The sequence below is a fragment of the Ambystoma mexicanum genome, chromosome 1p (genome assembly GCF_040938575.1).
Source record: "Ambystoma mexicanum isolate Mex_15411 chromosome 1p, UKY_AmexF1_1, whole genome shotgun sequence".
In the NCBI taxonomy this organism is placed as follows: Eukaryota; Metazoa; Chordata; class Amphibia; order Caudata; family Ambystomatidae; genus Ambystoma; species Ambystoma mexicanum.
Window position 1 is genome coordinate 1,028,620,042 of NC_090921.1, and position 13,277 is coordinate 1,028,633,318.

At 41.4% G+C, this 13,277-nt stretch overlaps 5 non-coding genes across 5 annotated transcripts; all 5 read right to left on the reverse strand.

Moving 5' to 3' along the window:
- Positions 1–2,976: 2,976 nt before the first annotated feature.
- On the reverse strand, positions 2,977–3,062 carry TRNAY-GUA (transfer RNA tyrosine (anticodon GUA)). The gene is given in 2 exon segments: positions 2,977–3,012; positions 3,026–3,062. It is a non-coding gene; the product is annotated as a tRNA-Tyr (tRNA).
- Positions 3,063–3,622: 560 nt separating this feature from the next.
- On the reverse strand, positions 3,623–3,708 carry TRNAY-GUA (transfer RNA tyrosine (anticodon GUA)). Its single transcript is given in 2 exon segments — positions 3,623–3,658; positions 3,672–3,708. It is a non-coding gene; the product is annotated as a tRNA-Tyr (tRNA).
- Positions 3,709–9,983: 6,275 nt separating this feature from the next.
- TRNAS-GGA (transfer RNA serine (anticodon GGA)) lies at positions 9,984–10,069 on the reverse strand. The gene is given in 2 exon segments: positions 9,984–10,019; positions 10,033–10,069. It is a non-coding gene; the product is annotated as a tRNA-Ser (tRNA).
- Positions 10,070–11,275: 1,206 nt separating this feature from the next.
- TRNAS-GGA (transfer RNA serine (anticodon GGA)) lies at positions 11,276–11,361 on the reverse strand. Its single transcript is given in 2 exon segments — positions 11,276–11,311; positions 11,325–11,361. It is a non-coding gene; the product is annotated as a tRNA-Ser (tRNA).
- A 560-nt stretch (positions 11,362–11,921) lies between these two features.
- TRNAY-GUA (transfer RNA tyrosine (anticodon GUA)) lies at positions 11,922–12,007 on the reverse strand. The gene is given in 2 exon segments: positions 11,922–11,957; positions 11,971–12,007. It is a non-coding gene; the product is annotated as a tRNA-Tyr (tRNA).
- Positions 12,008–13,277: the final 1,270 nt, after the last annotated feature.

A 13,277-nucleotide genomic window follows, 5' to 3' on the forward strand; every position in this document is an offset into this window, starting at 1 on the left:
AAAAGCACATCACTTCCCAGTTAAAAAAATGACCCCCTCCGCAGTCTCCCGCATGTTACTGACCACCATACTAAGGGGGAAAAGTTGAAAGGCGGAGCCTCACAGGCCATCTCCTCAGAGTATTCAGCCGTGTTGGGCCTTGACAATATTTTAATATCTTGGATGGTGTATAGTGTTCTCCCATTTCCCTTGAGAAATCAAGATTGTCAAGGGGATTCTGCTGTTTTGTCAGTTCATAGCAAGAGATGGGGATCCAAAACACCTCACAGGAAACCAACGAAGATTGGTGTCGGACAGAAACATAACGTGGCCACAGCCTCAAAGCAAAAGGCATCTATTTTCAGTGATGAAATATAATATAATTATAAATTGTCTGTTATTTTATTTTCCAAGTATTTTACTTTCCAAGTATTCAATAAAATGTGCATTTGGCAAAAGTCCTTCAATCCGGATTTCAACCAGCGACCTAAGGATGCCAGTTTTACCACGACAGTCCTCGGCTCTACCAACTGAGCTATCGAAGGCTTGGCAAATCAGCCACTAGCAAGCTCAACACGAGCTTCTACTTCAACCGTCGACATGCAAACATCTATTGCAATTCGTGCAAAATACTACAAATTTGGCTTGTGAGGTTCCCGAATTGAGTAAAAGCACATCAGTTCACAATTAAAAAAATGACCCCCTCCGCAGTCTCCCGCATGTTACTGACCACCATACTAAGGAGGAAAAGTTGAAAGGCGGCGCCTCACAGGCCATCTCCTCAGAGTATTCATCAGTGTTGGGCCTTGACAATATTTTAATATCTTGGATGGTGTATAGTGTTCTCCCATTTCCCTTGAGAAATCAAGATTGTCAAGGGGATTCTGCTGTTTTGTCAGTTCATAGCAAGAGATGGGGATCCAAAATACCTCACAGGAAACCAACGAAGATTGGTGTCGGACAGAAAAATAACGTGGCCACAGCCTCAAAGCAAAAGGCATCTATTTTCAGTGATGAAATATAATATAATTATAAATTGTCTTTTATTTTACTTTCCAAGTATTTTACTTTCCAAGTATTCAATAAAATGTGCATTTGGCAAAAGTCCTTTGAGCCGGATTTGAACCAGCGACGAGCTATCGAAGGCTTGGCAAATCATTCTCTAGCAAACTCAATACGAGCTTCCACTTCAACCGTCGACTTGTAAACATCTCTTGCAATTCGTGCAAAATACTACAAATTTGGCTTGTGAGGTTCCCGAATTGAGTAAAAGCACATCAGTTCCCAGTTAAAAAAATGACCCCCTCCGCAGTCTCCCGCATGTTACTGACCACCATACTAAGGGGGAAAAGTTGAAAGGCGGAGCCTCACAGGCCATCTCCTCAGAGTATTCAGCCGTGTTGGGCCTTGACAATATTTTAATATCTTGGATGGTGTATAGTGTTCTCCCATTTCCCTTGAGAAATCAAGATTGTCAAGGGGATTCTGCTGTTTTGTCAGTTCATAGCAAGAGATGGGGATCCAAAACACCTCACAGGAAACCAACGAAGATTGGTGTCGGACAGAAACATAACGTGGCCACAGCCTCAAAGCAAAAGGCATCTATTTTCAGTGATGAAATATAATATAATTATAAATTGTCTGTTATTTTATTTTCCAAGTATTTTACTTTCCAAGTATTCAATAAAATGTGCATTTGGCAAAAGTCCTTCAATCCGGATTTCAACCAGCGACCTAAGGATGCCAGTTTTACCACGACAGTCCTCGGCTCTACCAACTGAGCTATCGAAGGCTTGGCAAATCAGCCTCTAGCAAGCTCAATACGAGCTTCCACTTCAACCGTCGACATGCAAACATCTATTGCAATTCGTGCAAAATACTACAAATTTGGCTTGTGAGGTTCCCGAATTGAGTAAAAGCACATCAGTTCCCAATTAAAAAAATGACCCCCTCCGCAGTCTCCCGCATGTTACTGACCACCATACTAAGGGGGAAAAGTTGAAAGGCGCGCCTCACAGGCCATCTCCTCAGAGTATTCAGCCGTGTTGGGCCTTGACAATATTTTAATATCTTGGATGCTGTATAGTGTTCTCCCATTTCCCTTGAGAAATCAAGATTGTCAAGGGGATTCTGCTGTTTTGTCAGTTCATAGCAAGAGATGGGGATCCAAAACACCTCACAGGAAACCAACGAAGATTGGTGTCGGACAGAAACATAACGTGGCGACAGCCTCAAAGCAAAAGGCATCTATTTTCAGTGATGAAATATAATATAATTATAAATTGTCTGTTATTTTATTTTCCAAGCATTTTACTTTCCAAGTATTCAATAAAATTTGCATTTGGCAAAAGTCCTTCAATCTGGATTTGAACCAGCGACCTAAGGATGCCTGTTTTACCACTACAGTCCTCTGCTCTACCAACTGAGCTATCGAAGGCTTGGCAAAGCAGTCTCTAGCAAGCTCAATACGAGCTTTTACTTCAACCGTCGACATTCAAACATCTCTTGCAATTCGTGCAAAATACTACAAATTTGGCTTGTGAGGTTCCCGAATTGAGTAAAAGCACATCAGTTCACAATTAAAAAAATGACCCCCTCCGCAGTCTCCCGCATGTTACTGACCACCATACAAAGGAGGAAAAGTTGAAAGGCGGCGCCTCACAGGCCATCTCCTCAGAGTATTCATCAGTGTTCGGCCTTGACAATATTTTAATATCTTGGATGGTGTATAGTGTTCTCCCATTTCCCTTGAGAAATCAAGATTGTCAAGGGGATTCTGCTGTTTTGTCAGTTCATAGCAAGAGATGGGGATCCAAAATACCTCACAGGAAACCAACGAAGATTGGTGTCGGACAGAAAAATAACGTGGCCACAGCCTCAAAGCAAAAGGCATCTATTTTCAGTGATGAAATATAATATAATTATAAATTGTCTGTTATTTTACTTTCCAAGTATTTTACTTTCCAAGTATTCAATAAAATGTGCATTTGGCAAAAGTCCTTCGAGCCGGATTTGAACCAGCGACCTAAGGATGCCTGTTTTACCACTACAGTCCTCCGCTCTACCAACTGAGCTATCGAAGGCTTGGCAAATCGTTCTCTAGCAAACTCAATACGAGCTTCCACTTCAACCGTCGACTTGTAAACATCTCTTGCAATTCGTGCAAAATACTACAAATTTGGCTTGTGACGTTCCCGAATTGAGTAAAAGCACATCAGTTCCCAATTAAAAAAATGACCCCCTCCGCAGTCTCCCGCATGTTACTGACCACCATACTAAGGGGGAAAAGTTGAAAGGCGGCGCCTCACAGGCCATCTCCTCAGAGTATTCAGCCGTGTTGGGCCTTGACAATATTTTAATATCTTGGATGGTGTATACTGTTCTCTCATTTCCCTTGAGAAATCAAGATTGTCAAGGGGATTCTGCTGTTTTGCCAGTTCATAGCAAGAGATGGGGATCCGAATCACCTCACAGGAAACCAATGAAGATTGGTGTTGGACAGAAACATAACGTGGCCACAGCCTCAAAGCAAAAGGCATCTATTTTCAGTGATGAAATATAATATAATTATAAATTGTCTGTTATTTTATTTTCCAAGTATTTTACTTTCCAAGTATTCAATAAAATTTGCATTTGGCAAAAGTCCTTCGAGCCGGATTTGAACCAGCGACCTAAGGATGCCTGTTTAACCACTACAGTCCTCCGCTCTACCAACTGAGCTATCGAAGGCTTGGCAAATCAATCTCTAGCAAACTCAATACGAGCTTCCACTTCAACCGTCGACTTGTAAACATCTCTTGCAATTCGTGCAAAATACTACAAATTTGGCTTGTGAGGTTCCCGAATTGAGTAAAAGCACATCAGTTCCCAATTAAAAAAATGACCCCCTCCGCAGTCTCCCGCATGTTAATGACCACCATACTAAGGGGGAAAAGTTGAAAGGCGGCGCCTCACAGGCCATCTCCTCAGAGTATTCAGCCGTGTTGGGCCTTGACAATATTTTAATATCTTGGATGGTGTATAGTGTTCTCTCATTTCCCTTAAGAAATCAAGATTGTCAAGGGGATTCTGCTGTTTTGCCAGTTCATAGCAAGAGATGGGGATCCAAAACACCTGACAGGAAACCAATGAAGATTCGTGTTGGACAGAAAAATAACGTGGCCACAGCCTCAAAGCAAAAGGCATCTATTTTCAGTGATGAAATATAATATAATTATAAATTGTCTGTTATTTTACTTTCCAAGTATTTTACTTTCCAAGTATTCAATCAAATGTGCATTTGGCAAAAGTCCTTTGAGCCGGATTTGAACCAGTGACCTAAGGATGCCTGTTTTACCACTACAGTCCTCCCCTCTACCAACTGAGCTATCGAAGGCTTGGCAAATCAACTCTAGCAAACTCAATACGAGCTTCCACTTCAACCGTCGACTTGTAAACATCTCTTGCAATTCGTGCAAAATACTACAAATTTGGCTTGTGAGGTTCCCGAATTGAGTAAAAGCACATCAGTTCCCAATTAAAAAAATGACCCCCTACGCAGTCTCCCGCATGTTACTGACCACCATACTAAGGGGGAAAAGTTGAAAGGCGGCACCTCACAGGCCATCTCCTCAGAGTATTCAGCCGCGTTGGGCCTTGACAATATTTTAATATCTTGGATGGTGAATAGTGTTCTCTCATTTCCCTTGAGAAATCAAGATTGTCAAGGGGATTCTGCTGTTTTGCCAGTTCATAGCATGAGATGGGGATCCAAAACACCTCACAGGAAACCAATGAAGATTCGTGTTGGACAGAAAAATAACATGGTCACAGCCTCAAAGCAAAAGGCATTTATTTTCAGTGATGAAATATAATATAATTATAAATTGGCTGTTATTTTACTTTCCAAGTATTTTACTTTCCAAGTATTCAATAAAATGTGCATTTGGCAAAAGTCCTTCGAGCCGGATTTGAACCAGCGACCTAAGGATGCCTGTTTTACCACTACAGTCCTCCGCTCTACCAACTGAGCTATCCAAGGCTTGGCAAATCAGTCTCTAGCAAGCTCAATACGAGCTTTCACTTCAACCGTCGACATTCAAACATCTCTTGCAATTCGTGCAAAATACTACAAATTTGGCTTGTGAGGTTCCCGAATTGAGTAAAAGCACATCAGTTCACAATGAAAAAAATGACCCCCTCCGCAGTCTCCCGCATGTTACTGACCACCATACTAAGGAGGAAAAGTTGAAAGGCGGCGCCTCACAGGCCATCTCCTCAGAGTATTCATCAGTGTTGGGCCTTGACAATATTTTAATATCTTGGATGGTGTATAGTGTTCTCCCATTTCCCTTGAGAAATCAAGATTGTCAAGGGGATTCTGCTGTTTTGTCAGTTCATAGCAAGAGATGGGGATCCAAAATACCTCACAGGAAACCAACGAAGATTGGTGTCGGAAAGAAAAATAACGTGGCCACAGCCTCAAAGCAAAAGGCATCTATTTTCAGTGATGAAATATAATATAATTATAAATTGTCTTTTATTTTACTTTCCAAGTATTTTACTTTCCAAGTATTCAATAAAATGTGCATTTGGCAAAAGTCCTTTGAGCCGGATTTGAACCAGCGACGAGCTATCGAAGGCTTGGCAAATCATTCTCTAGCAAACTCAATACGAGCTTCCACTTCAACCGTCGACTTGTAAACATCTCTTGCAATTCGTGCAAAATACTACAAATTTGGCTTGTGAGGTTCCCGAATTGAGTAAAAGCACATCAGTTCCCAGTTAAAAAAATGACCCCCTCCGCAGTCTCCCGCATGTTACTGACCACCATACTAAGGGGGAAAAGTTGAAAGGCGGCGCCTCACAGGCCATCTCCTCAGAGTATTCAGCCGTGTTGGGCCTTGACAATATTTTAATATCTTGGATGGTGTATAGTGTTCTCCCATTTCCCTTGAGAAATCAAGATTGTCAAGGGGATTCTGCTGTTTTGTGAGTTCATAGCAAGAGATGGGGATCCAAAACACCTCACAGGAAACCAACGAAGATTGGTGTCGGACAGAAACATAACGTGGCCACAGCCTCAAAGCAAAAGGCATCTATTTTCAGTGATGAAATATAATATAATTATAAATTGTCTATTATTTTATTTTCCAAGTATTTTACTTTCCAAGTATTCAATAAAATGTGCATTTGGCAAAAGTCCTTCAATCCGGATTTCAACCAGCAACCTAAGGATGCCAGTTTTACCACGACAGTCCTCCGCTCTACCAACTGAGCTATCGAAGGCTTGGCAAATCAGTCTTTAGCAAGCTCAATACGAGCTTCCACTTCAACCGTCGACATGCAAACATCTATTGCAATTCGTGCAAAATACTACAAATTTGGCTTGTGAGGTTCCCGAATTGAGTAAAAGCACATCAGTTCCCAATTAAAAAAATGACCCCCTCCGCAGTCTCCCGCATGTTACTGACCACCATACTAAGGGGGAAAAGTTGAAAGGCGCGCCTCACAGGCCATCTCCTCAGAGTATTCAGCCGTGTTGGGCCTTGACAATATTTTAATATCTTGGATGGTGTATAGTGTTCTCCCATTTCCCTTGAGAAATCAAGATTGTCAAGGGGATTCTGCTGTTTTGTCAGTTCATAGCAAGAGATGGGGATCCAAAACACCTCACAGGAAACCAACGAAGATTGGTGTCGGACAGAAACATAACGTGGCGACAGCCTCAAAGCAAAAGGCATCTATTTTCAGTGATGAAATATAATATAATTATAAATTGTCTGTTATTTTATTTTCCAAGCATTTTACTTTCCAAGTATTCAATAAAATTTGCATTTGGCAGAAGTCCTTCAATCTGGATTTGAACCAGCGACCTAAAGATGCCTGTTTTACCACTACAGTCCTCTGCTCTACCAACTGAGCTATCGAAGGCTTGGCAAATCAGTCTCTAGCAAGCTCAATACGAGCTTCCACTTCAACCGTCGACTTGTAAACATCTCTTGCAATTCGTGCAAAATACTACAAATTTGGCTTGTGAGGTTCCCGAATTGAGTAAAAGCACATCAGTTCCCAATTAAAAAAATGACCCCCTACGCAGTCTCCCGCATGTTACTGACCACCATACTAAGGGGGAAAAGTTGAAAGGCCGCACCTCACAGGCCATCTCCTCAGAGTATTCAGCCGCGTTGGGCCTTGACAATATTTTAATATCTTGGATGGTGAATAGTGTTCTCTCATTTCCCTTGAGAAATCAAGATTGTCAAGGGGATTCTGCTGTTTTGCCAGTTCATAGCATGAGATGGGGATCCAAAACACCTCACAGGAAACCAATGAAGATTCGTGTTGGACAGAAAAATAACATGGTCACAGCCTCAAAGCAAAAGGCATTTATTTTCAGTGATGAAATATAATATAATTATAAATTGGCTGTTATTTTACTTTCCAAGTATTTTACTTTCCAAGTATTCAATAAAATGTGCATTTGGCAAAAGTCCTTCGAGCCGGATTTGAACCAGCGACCTAAGGATGCCTGTTTTACCACTACAGTCCTCCGCTCTACCAACTGAGCTATCCAAGGCTTGGCAAATCAGTCTCTAGCAAGCTCAATACGAGCTTTCACTTCAACCGTCGACATTCAAACATCTCTTGCAATTCGTGCAAAATACTACAAATTTGGCTTGTGAGGTTCCCGAATTGAGTAAAAGCACATCAGTTCACAATTAAAAAAATGACCCCCTCCGCAGTCTCCCGTATGTTACTGACCACCATACTAAGGAGGAAAAGTTGAAAGGCGGCGCCTCACAGGCCATCTCCTCAGAGTATTCATCAGTGTTGGGCCTTGACAATATTTTAATATCTTGGATGGTGTATAGTGTTCTCCCATTTCCCTTGAGAAATCAAGATTGTCAAGGGGATTCTGCTGTTTTGTCAGTTCATAGCAAGAGATGGGGATCCAAAATACCTCACAGGAAACCAACGAAGATTGGTGTCGGACAGAAAAATAACGTGGCCACAGCCTCAAAGCAAAAGGCATCTATTTTCAGTGATGAAATATAATATAATTATAAATTGTCTTTTATTTTACTTTCCAAGTATTTTACTTTCCAAGTATTCAATAAAATGTGCATTTGGCAAAAGTCCTTTGAGCCGGATTTGAACCAGCTACGAGCTATCGAAGGCTTGGCAAATCATTCTCTAGCAAACTCAATACGAGCTTCCACTTCAACCGTCGACTTGTAAACATCTCTTGCAATTCGTGCAAAATACTACAAATTTGGCTTGTGAGGTTCCCGAATTGAGTAAAAGCACATCAGTTCCAAGTTAAAAAAATGACCCCCTCCGCAGTCTCCCGCATGTTACTGACCACCATACTAAGGGGGAAAAGTTGAAAGGCGGCGCCTCACAGGCCATCTCCTCAGAGTATTCAGCCGTGTTGGGCCTTGACAATATTTTAATATCTTGGATGGTGTATAGTGTTCTCCCATTTCCCTTGAGAAATCAAGATTGTCAAGGGGATTCTGCTGTTTTGTCAGTTCATAGCAAGAGATGGGGATCCAAAACACCTCACAGGAAACCAACGAAGATTGGTGTCGGACAGAAACATAACGTGGCCACAGCCTCAAAGCAAAAGGCATCTATTTTCAGTGATGAAATATAATATAATTATAAATTGTCTATTATTTTATTTTCCAAGTATTTTACTTTCCAAGTATTCAATAAAATGTGCATTTGGCAAAAGTCCTTCAATCCGGATTCCAACCAGCGACCTAAGGATGCCAGTTTTACCACGACAGTCCTCCGCTCTACCAACTGAGCTATCGAAGGCTTGGCAAATCAGTCTTTAGCAAGCTCAATACGAGCTTCCACTTCAACCGTCGACATGCAAACATCTATTGCAATTCGTGCAAAATACTACAAATTTGGCTTGTGAGGTTCCCGAATTGAGTAAAAGCACATCAGTTCCCAATTAAAAAAATGACCCCCTCCGCAGTCTCCCGCATGTTACTGACCACCATACTAAGGGGGAAAAGTTGAAAGGCGCGCCTCACAGGCCATCTCCTCAGAGTATTCAGCCGTGTTGGGCCTTGACAATATTTTAATATCTTGGATGGTGTATAGTGTTCTCCCATTTCCCTTGAGAAATCAAGATTGTCAAGGGGATTCTGCTGTTTTGTCAGTTCATAGCAAGAGATGGGGATCCAAAACACCTCACAGGAAACCAACGAAGATTGGTGTCGGACAGAAACATAACGTGGCGACAGCCTCAAAGCAAAAGGCATCTATTTTCAGTGATGAAATATAATATAATTATAAATTGTCTGTTATTTTATTTTCCAAGCATTTTACTTTCCAAGTATTCAATAAAATTTGCATTTGGCAAAAGTCCTTCAATCTGGATTTGAACCAGCGACCTAAGGATGCCTGTTTTACCACTACAGTCCTCTGCTCTACCAACTGAGCTATCGAAGGCTTGGCAAATCAGTCTCTAGCAAGCTCAATACGAGCTTTCACTTCAACCGTTCAAACATCTCTTGCAATTCGTGCAAAATACTACAAATTTGGCTTGTGAGGTTCCCGAATTGAGTAAAAGCATATCAGTTCACAATTAAAAAAATGACCCCCTCCGAGGTCTCCCGCATGTTACTGACCACCATACTAAGGGGGAAAAGTTGAAAGGCGGCACCTCACAGGCCATCTCCTCAGAGTATTCAGCCGCGTTGGGCCTTGACAATATTTTAATATCTTGGATGGTGTATAGTGTTCTCTCATTTCCCTTGAGAAATCAAGATTGTCAAGGGGATTCTGCTGTTTTGCCAGTTCATAGCAAGAGATGGGGATCCAAAACACCTCACAGGAAACCAATGAAGATTCGTGTTGGACAGAAAAATAACGTGGTCACAGCCTCAAAGCAAAAGGCATCTATTTTCAGTGATGAAATATAATATAATTATAAATTGTCTGTTATTTTACTTTCCAAGTATTTTACTTTCCAAGTATTCAATAAAATATGCATTTGGTAAAAGTCCTTCGAGCCGGATTTGAACCAGTGACCTAAGGATGCCTGTTTTACCACTCCAGTCCTCCGCTCTACCAACTGAGCTATCGAAGGCTTGGCAAATTATTCTCTAGCAAGCTCAATACGAGCTTCCACTTCAACCGTCGACATTCAAACATCTCTTGCAATTCGTGCAAAATACTACAAATTTGGCTTGTGAGGTTCCCGAATTGAGTAAAAGCACATCAGTTCACAATTAAAAAAATTACCCCCTCCGCAGTCTCCCGCATGTTACTGACCACCATACAAAGGAGGAAAAGTTGAAAGGCGGCGCCTCACAGGCCATCTCCTCAGAGTATTCATCAGTGTTCGGCCTTGACAATATTTTAATATCTTGGATGGTGTATAGTGTTCTCCCATTTCCCTTGAGAAATCAAGATTGTCAAGGGGATTCTGCTGCTTTGTCAGTTCATAGCAAGAGATGGGGATCCAAAACACCTCACAGGAAACCAACGAAGATTGGTGTCGGACAGAAAAATAACGTGGCCACAGCCTCAAAGCAAAAGGCATCTATTTTTAGTGATGAAATATAATATAATTATAAATTGTCTGTTATTTTACTTTCCAAGTATTTTACTTTCCAAGTATTCAATAAAATGTGCATTTGGCAAAAGTCCTTCGAGCCGGATTTGAACCAGCGACCTAAGGACGCCTGTTTTACCACTACAGTCCTCAGCTCTACCAACTGAGCTATCGAAGGCTTGGCAAATCATTCTCTAGCAAACTCAATACGAGCTTCCACTTCAACCGTCGACTTGTAAACATCTCTTGCAATTCGTGCAAAATACTACAAATTTGGCTTGTGACGTTCCCGAATTGAGTAAAAGCACATCAGTTCCCAATTAAAAAAATGACCCCCTCCGCAGTCTCCCGCATGTTACTGACCACCATACTAAGGGGGAAAAGTTGAAAGGCGGCACCTCACAGGCCATCTCCTCAGAGTATTCAGCCGCGTTGGGCCTTGACAATATTTTAATATCTTGGATGGTGAATAGTTTTCTCTCATTTCCCTTGAGAAATCAAGATTGTCAAGGGGATTCTGCTGTTTTGCCAGTTCATAGCATGAGATGGGGATCCAAAACACCTCACAGGAAACCAACGAAGATTGGTGTCGGACAGAAAAATAACGTGGCCACAGCCTCAAAGCAAAAGGCATCTATTTTCAGTGATGAAATATAATATAATTATAAATTGTCTGTTATTTTACTTTCCAAGTATTTTACTTTCCAAGTATTCAATAAAATATGCATTTGGTAAAAGTCCTTCGAGCCGGATTTGAACCAGTGACCTAAGGATGCCTGTTTTACCACTCCAGTCCTCCGCTCTACCAACTGAGCTATCGAAGGCTTGGCAAATCATTCTCTAGCAAGCTCAATACGAGCTTCCACTTCAACCGTCGACATTCAAACATCTCTTGCAATTCGTGCAAAATACTACAAATTTGGCTTGTGAGGTTCCCGAATTGAGTAAAAGCACATCAGTTCACAATTAAAAAAATTACCCCCTCCGCAGTCTCCCGCATGTTACTGACCACCATACAAAGGAGGAAAAGTTGAAAGGCGGCGCCTCACAGGCCATCTCCTCAGAGTATTCATCAGTGTTCGGCCTTGACAATATTTTAATATCTTGGATGGTGTATAGTGTTCTCCCATTTCCCTTGAGAAATCAAGATTGTCAAGGGGATTCTGCTGCTTTGTCAGTTCATAGCAAGAGATGGGGATCCAAAATACCTCACAGGAAACCAACGAAGATTGGTGTCGGACAGAAAAATAACGTGGCCACAGCCTCAAAGCAAAAGGCATCTATTTTCAGTGATGAAATATAATATAATTATAAATTGTCTGTTATTTTACTTTCCAAGTATTTTACTTTCCAAGTATTCAATAAAATGTGCATTTGGCAAAAGTCCTTCGAGCCGGATTTGAACCAGCGACCTAAGGATGCCTGTTTTACCACTACAGTCCTCTGCTCTACCAACTGAGCTATCGAAGGCTTGGCAAATCATTCTCTAGCAAACTCAATACGAGCTTCCACTTCAACCGTCGACTTGTAAACATCTCTTGCAATTCGTGCAAAATACTACAAATTTGGCTTGTGACGTTCCCGAATTGAGTAAAAGCACATCAGTTCCCAATTTAAAAAATGACCCCCTCCGCAGTCTCCCGCATGTTACTGACCACCATACTAAGGGGGAAAAGTTGAAAGGCGGCACCTCACAGGCCATCTCCTCAGAGTATTCAGCCGCGTTGGGCCTTGACAATATTTTAATATCTTGGATGGTGAATAGTTTTCTCTCATTTCCCTTGAGAAATCAAGATTGTCAAGGGGATTCTGCTGTTTTGCCAGTTCATAGCATGAGATGGGGATCCAAAACACCTCACAGGAAACCAATGAAGATTCGTGTGGGACAGAAAAATAACATGGTCACAGCGTCAAAGCAAAAGGCATTTATTTTCAGTGATGAAATATAATATAATTATAAATTGGCTGTTATTTTACTTTCCAAGTATTTTACTTTCCAAGTATTCAATAAAATGTGCATTTGGCAAAAGTCCTTCGAGCCGGATTTGAACCAGCGACCTAAGGATGCCTGTTTTACCACTACAGTCCTCCGCTCTACCAACTGAGCTATCCAAGGCTTGGCAAATCAGTCTCTAGCAAGCTCAATACGAGCTTCCACTTCAACCGTCGACATTCAAACATCTCTTGCAATTCGTGCAAAATACTACAAATTTGGCTTGTGAGGTTCCCGAAATGAGTAAAAGCACATCAGTTCACAATTAAAAAAATGACCCCCTCCGCAGTCTCCCGCATGTTACTGACCACCATACTAAGGAGGAAAAGTTGAAAGGCGGCGCCTCACAGGCCATCTCCTCAGAGTATTCATCAGTGTTGGGCCTTGACAATATTTTAATATCTTGGATGGTGTATAGTGTTCTCCCATTTCCCTTGAGAAATCAAGATTGTCAAGGGGATTCTGCTGTTTTGTCAGTTCATAGCAAGAGATGGGGATCCAAAATACCTCACAGGAAACCAACGAAGATTGGTGTCGGACAGAAAAATAACGTGGCCACAGCCTCAAAGCAAAAGGCATCTATTTTCAGTGATGAAATATAATATAATTATAAATTGTCTTTTATTTTACTTTCCAAGTATTTTACTTTCCAAGTATTCAATAAAATGTGCATTTGGCAAAAGTCCTTTGAGCCGGATTTGAACCAGCGACGAGCTATCGAAGGCTTGGCAAATCATTCTCTAGCAA